This window comes from Pleurodeles waltl, chromosome 3_1 (genome assembly GCF_031143425.1).
Source record: "Pleurodeles waltl isolate 20211129_DDA chromosome 3_1, aPleWal1.hap1.20221129, whole genome shotgun sequence".
NCBI lineage: Eukaryota > Metazoa > Chordata > Amphibia > Caudata > Salamandridae > Pleurodeles > Pleurodeles waltl.
The window spans coordinates 941,686,521-941,692,647 of NC_090440.1; positions in this window are offsets into that span (position 1 = coordinate 941,686,521).

Genomic DNA, 6,127 nt, shown 5'->3' on the forward strand with positions numbered 1-6,127 from the left:
TAAATGTGAAAGTCACTAGCTATACCAACAGCAGATATGAATTTGGAATCGTGCATGATTTTGGCCAACTTTGGTCCCAGAAAGGTTTCATGACCTCATCTGGTTCACCTGGGAAAAATGGTGAACACATAAAAGATTTGTTACATGCAATTCAGTTACCTCTTGAAATTGCCGTGGTGAAATGCAGTGCTCACACCAGATCACAAGACTTTGTATCCATGGGAAACGGTTATGCAGATCAGGTCGCAAGGTTTTGTGCCCTGAACTGTATATCGTTCAAGGAGCAATGGGAACTACTTCCGCAGACTGAAAATGACACATGTTTGAAACTTGCATTGCGGGTAGTTGATTCCTTAGATGAGTTAAAAAACATTACAGAGTCGGGCAAGTAAAGAAGAAAAACGTTCTTGGCAAAGAATGCAATGTACCCAGAGAGCTGATGATATATGGGTTTCAGAGGAAGGAAAATTTGTTCTACCAAATTGCCTTTTGTCACAATTTGCCCGATTGTACCATGGACAGGCTCACCTTGGGAGGGACGCAATGATCAGATCATTTAAAATTGATTGATTCAATCCAAAATTCAGACATGCGGCCGAAGTCATTTGTCACAGGTGCATCATCTGTCAGCAGATGAATGCGGGAAAAGGGACAGTGGTAACTTTGAGCCACATTGGGAGAGCTGGAGGTCCATTTAGCAAGATGGAAATGGATTTCATTGAGATGCCTGCTTGCGGAGGTTTGAAATATGTGCTGGTGATTGTGTGTGTTTTCAGTCACTGGATTGAGGCCTACCCTACACAAAGAAATGACAGTCTCACAGTTGCGAAATTACTACTCAGGGAACTAATACCAAGATTCGGATTTCCGGTCACTATAGAATCAGATAGGGGCAGACACTTTGACAATGAGGTGATCAAACTTCTGTGTGCCGCACTTAACATCGAACAGAAGCTGCATTGTAGCTATTGCCCTGAAGCATCAGGACTAGTAGAACAAATGAACGGTACCCTGAAATCGAGAATGGCAAAAATGTGTGCAGCTACCAATATGAAGTGGCCAGATGCATTACCTCTAGTGCTGATGTCAATGAGAAACACCCCAGATAAGAAAACGTGATTGTCCCCCCATGAAATCCTCATGGGTAGAGCTATGAGGTTACCAGCAGTACCTGCAAATGCTCTAGTGAATATTACAGATGATATGGTGTTGGATTACTGCAAGAGTTTGGCTGATGTGATTCGCTCTTTCTCTCACCAGGTGGAAGCTAACACTTTGCCACCGATTGGGGATCCAGGCCACTCTCTGCAAGCTGGTGACTGGGTGGTTGTCAAAAAGCATGTGAGAAAGTCGTGTCTGGAGCCACGCTGGAAAGGGCCCTATCAAGTGATCTTGACAACTACCACTGTTGTAAAGTGTGCTGGAATTCCAAACTGGATACATGCCAGCCACACCAAAAGGGTAACGTGTCCAGATGAAGAAGAGCTCGGAGTTATCAGCACACCTGTTTCAGAAGAAGTCTCAGGTCTAGAAAACAGTCAAGAAAGAACTGAGACTGCTGGAGAACTCACTGAGAACAGCCTCGTCCCTCAAGCGGTCAATGAGTTCGAGAGAGGTGACAGAGAGCCTATCTCAGTAGAAACGACAAGAGGACAAAATCAAGAAGTTCTCCCAGAAATAGACAGATACGGGCTAGAACTTGAACCTGGTACAGACCCAGAAGAAGAAGAAGAGGAAGGAGAAATAGTAGAGAGAGATCAGAGTGAGCCGAAATCTCCCGAGCCAATTGCAGGTCCATCAAGCGAAAATACCATAGTACAAGAGGAGGGTGCTGACCAAAGTCCTGAAAAGACGCATCAGACGTATAAGGGTTATGACAGACCAAACAAACCGCTTTCTAAAATAAGAGGTGTGCCAAGAGACACAGTAATAGAGGAAAGTGATACATCTCGAGTAGAAGACTTAAGCGAAGGAGAACAACAAGGTGAACAAAAGTTGAAAAGAAAAAGAATTGCAAACAGGAGATATACAGGTCCTGAATGGGCATATGCTACAACATCTGAATGGCAACAAGAATTCCTGGCATTCTGTTTTGATCGAGAAGTACCAGGCCAATACTACGGTACCTGAACGAATCTGAGGAAATCTTGGTTAAAATCTGAAACTGAAAAAAAAAAGAGAGACTTTATAAATTACCTAAAGTGACACTAGAACCGGATTTGACTATTGAAAAACCCGATTACGACAAGCTGCTAACCTGATTTGACAAAAGGGATCCTGCTGCAAGTGAAAGCGCTGTAAATACACGAAGAAAAAAAAAAAAGAAGAGTTTGAATCATCCTCTAGTTGATTGTTATTCTGCTATCTGATTGTATACAGACATGGCTAATAATAGAAGTAGTAGCAAGAAAAGTAAAGTGTGTGGAAGGTTGAGCCTTATAGTAGGTATTGTGTGTGCAATAATGATAGTGGGTGTGATTGTAGGAATGCTGTGGTTAGAGAAAAAGACTATTAATGCTACCTCAAAACCTGAAACTATTACACTAACACCGTGGGAAAGACTTGAGCAGGATGCACTACACATGCATGAGGGAACTAATGCAAAAGGGGAACTTTCTACTAACGTCTTCTATCGCTTACTAAATGAGTATGTGGAAACTATGGATGCGAAAGATTGTTATGTGTGTACTAAAATTCCTGCGTCTGTACAGGAGGGAGTTACATACCATAGTCTACCTCTCACTTACGGAATTAGCTGCAGATTGCTACTAACAAGGTTCTACAATCAAGAGCATGTGCAATACTTTTATTCAAACTTAGATGTTGTGTTTTCTTTTGTGCCTGTGATTGATATTTAAATAAATTAGCTAAAGAGCATGATATAAAAATAGTTAGAGGATTCTTTGAGCCAACGCTTACATTTGGGACAGCCTATGCACATCGCAATAATTTGACTTGCTTATTATCACCTGTTGAGAAAAGCTTTTTAAATCACACTGATGATAGACACAAAGCATTGAAAGAAAGATTAGAAAAATGGTTAGAGAAACGCACATATGCAAATGATTATGCTTACACCGCAATCAAGACACAAGGAAAATTAGCTATAGATGCATTACACGTAGGTAGGTTTTGTATATATAGGTCAAAATCCGAGCAAGACAATCTGTTTGTGGGAACGAATGAGTGCAGGCATGTGTTTTTGTTTCAGAGTAAATGGACCTTTATGCTGAATGGACAAGATACAGCCATCCCTGGGATCTATTACATCTGTGGGCTAAATGCATATTACCGTCTCCCTAAGGGATGGTATGGGACATGTTATTTGGGAATAGTATTCCCAAAGATTTACCAGATTGATGACTTAAAACAGATACCTAAGACGTCTGAATTACAACATCCGAGACAAAAACGAGAATCAGTGGCGGCTGTCATTGGTGATATATTTAGAGCTATAATCCCTTCAGTAGGGGTTATCTTAAATTCTATGAAGATACAGAAGTTGTCTGCTATTGTGGATAACATGTTGACAAATTTTACAGGGGCTATACTCCTGATGGATACTGAACTTGCTGCAGAAAGAGCTATGACTCTTCAAAATCGGCTTGCTTTAGACATTCTTTTAGCAAAGAGTGGGGGGGGTCTGCAAGTAGCTCAACAAGCGTCATTGCTGTTCATTCATCCCAGATAACAGTAAAAAGATTAGAAATATGCTTACTAACCTTACTAGAGATAGTACAGATTTGAAGGATTTGAAAAAACTTGGTGTTTGGGAGAAATTTGGAAAGGGAATTGCCAGAGTTGGGAGCTGGTTTACCAACATTTGGAATGGGGTACTTGCAAAAATATTAATGGGGTTACTAATTATCTTGATTTATCTATTAGGATTATGGGGGGCATGCAAAATTAATGAAAAAATAAAGAGAAATTGGACTAAAAGAACCAGGAGAAATGAAGAAAGTGAAAGAGAGAAAATATTCAATGAAATTTGGGAAAGTTCACATAAAGGGCAAGATGTTGAAATGCGCATTATGCGCAAGGTGAAAAATTGAAAAGTTTGTGTGGTGGCGAACGTCATCAGAGGAGGGACTGAGAGAGCGTAGTTTGAACGTATCAATTATTAGAAATGTAATTCTTATATAAATGCCTAACAAATGCTGCATAGAAAATGACAATGAATAGTAATTTTCTTAATGTGCATTCGAATTATGTCAATGAAACATAGAAATACCATTGTGTGTACGAACTAATGTTAGTTATGAAAATTGATTGTTTGCATCATAATTAATCGAGCTTATATTGACGTTTACAATATTGCATTAAACCCATAGGCCTTAAGTTAGCTTGAGCTGCGGATTTAGCTGCCTAGCTTTCATATTAAAGCATTTTTCTCTGTTTTTCAGTGTGCTGACTCACAAAGGGCCATGACCCTGCATTTGTTCTTTTCTTCGTTCCATGTAACCATAAAGATTTTGTTCCCATCCGTATGCTAGCTGCTTCTGTATGGATTATAATACTATTTGCAACAAAATAGATTAAAAGAAATATTCAAGGACATTTAACCGCGGACCGAAGAACTTGTGACCCGAGGAATGTGCCAAAAATGATGAACTAATTCCGGATGTGCCACCTCCAAAAACGTCAATTATGAAGACCAATCAAAGTGTTGTAAATTATCGTGGGGTGACAATAAGGATTACCTAATGTATAATTTGATAGGTCAAAGATAGTGGGGTATAGCAAATATCCAATAGAATTTTGGGGGAAGGGGTTACGAAAAAGGGATAAAAACTCATGTCACAGAAGGGACGTTAGAACTAGGTAGGGAATGCTATCGATTTTATCCAGAAACTCTGTCACTCTATTTGGTGATTAGAGACTTAATACAAATTATCATTGCCCATTGACTGCCATTACATTTCTCCTCCTTAAGAGGGAAGTGACCCCTGTCTCTTAGATGAAACCAGACTGAAGGCGATCTGACTGATGTCCTGAATACGAAGACTGATCCTGTGTGCTGACCTATTACTGGAGGGTAATTATGACAATGTGAATTACAATTGCCTGTTTGCTTTTTCTAGTAATAGTTCTAATAATGCTAATTAGTGGTTAGACTAAGAAATCATCTGACTGACACTTAAAGACGAAACTGACGTTGCAATATGCTGAACTAAGACTTCATTATATTCTGTGTTCTAATCTATGTTTATGCTATACTCTAATGTTCGTGATTCTTGCATTAATGAAATCTTATTATAATTGACATGTTGTGGTTATGTTCTTATGTTTTTTGGTTTTGAGATTGACACTTCTACTAGTAGATTGTAACCAATAGGGAATAAAATTCAATCAAAGGGTGTGGTTATTCATGGCTGAAAGGTAGGTCATGGTTGCGCCGACGATTTGATCAATGTCTTTATCCAAAGTAAAGTATATTGTGGTGATAAATATTGGTGATATTATTGACATTCTACTCGACATATTGATCAGTTATCTCGTCCTACGCTGTCTCACCACTGGGTCAAAAGATTCATTGGCCTAAAACGAGTCCTAATGTGTATAAAATTGGCATAAAGGGACACGTTAGCACCACTTAGATGTCATTCCACGTCAACATCATGAGTCTCAGGTTTTTCACATATTCAAAAGCTGCCGTATCGTAGGTCAGTGTTATTTGAAGCAGCCACAGCTTGAGTCATTATGCTTTGTAAAGGCACACAGGTGACAAATTCTTTAAAAAGATTTTGAATACTTGCGCGCCAGGCGCTGTGCAATCCCAGCGTCGGCGCTGCACCTGTTCACTATGTTGAGGCAGTCATTAAGGCTGACGTACCATTCCACGCTAGAGCACGCTTAAAAAAAAAAAAAACAGAAAGACTCATACCATCCGACTCCCATGCTAAAATACCTTCATCTGCTGCTGCCTGCGCAATTACCTAACTGGGGAAGCTTGGTCTGATGTGGCGATCGGAATACCTGTTTTGTGTGTGTGTGGGGGGGGGGGGGGTTGTTGTACTGAACTGGTCGTTGAGAAAGTCGTCCTCCCTGTGTGCGAGTTTGCTTCGCTGACGACCATATAAGTGACACGTCCTCAAGGTCACCTGGGTAGCCAATCACGGAGCAAATA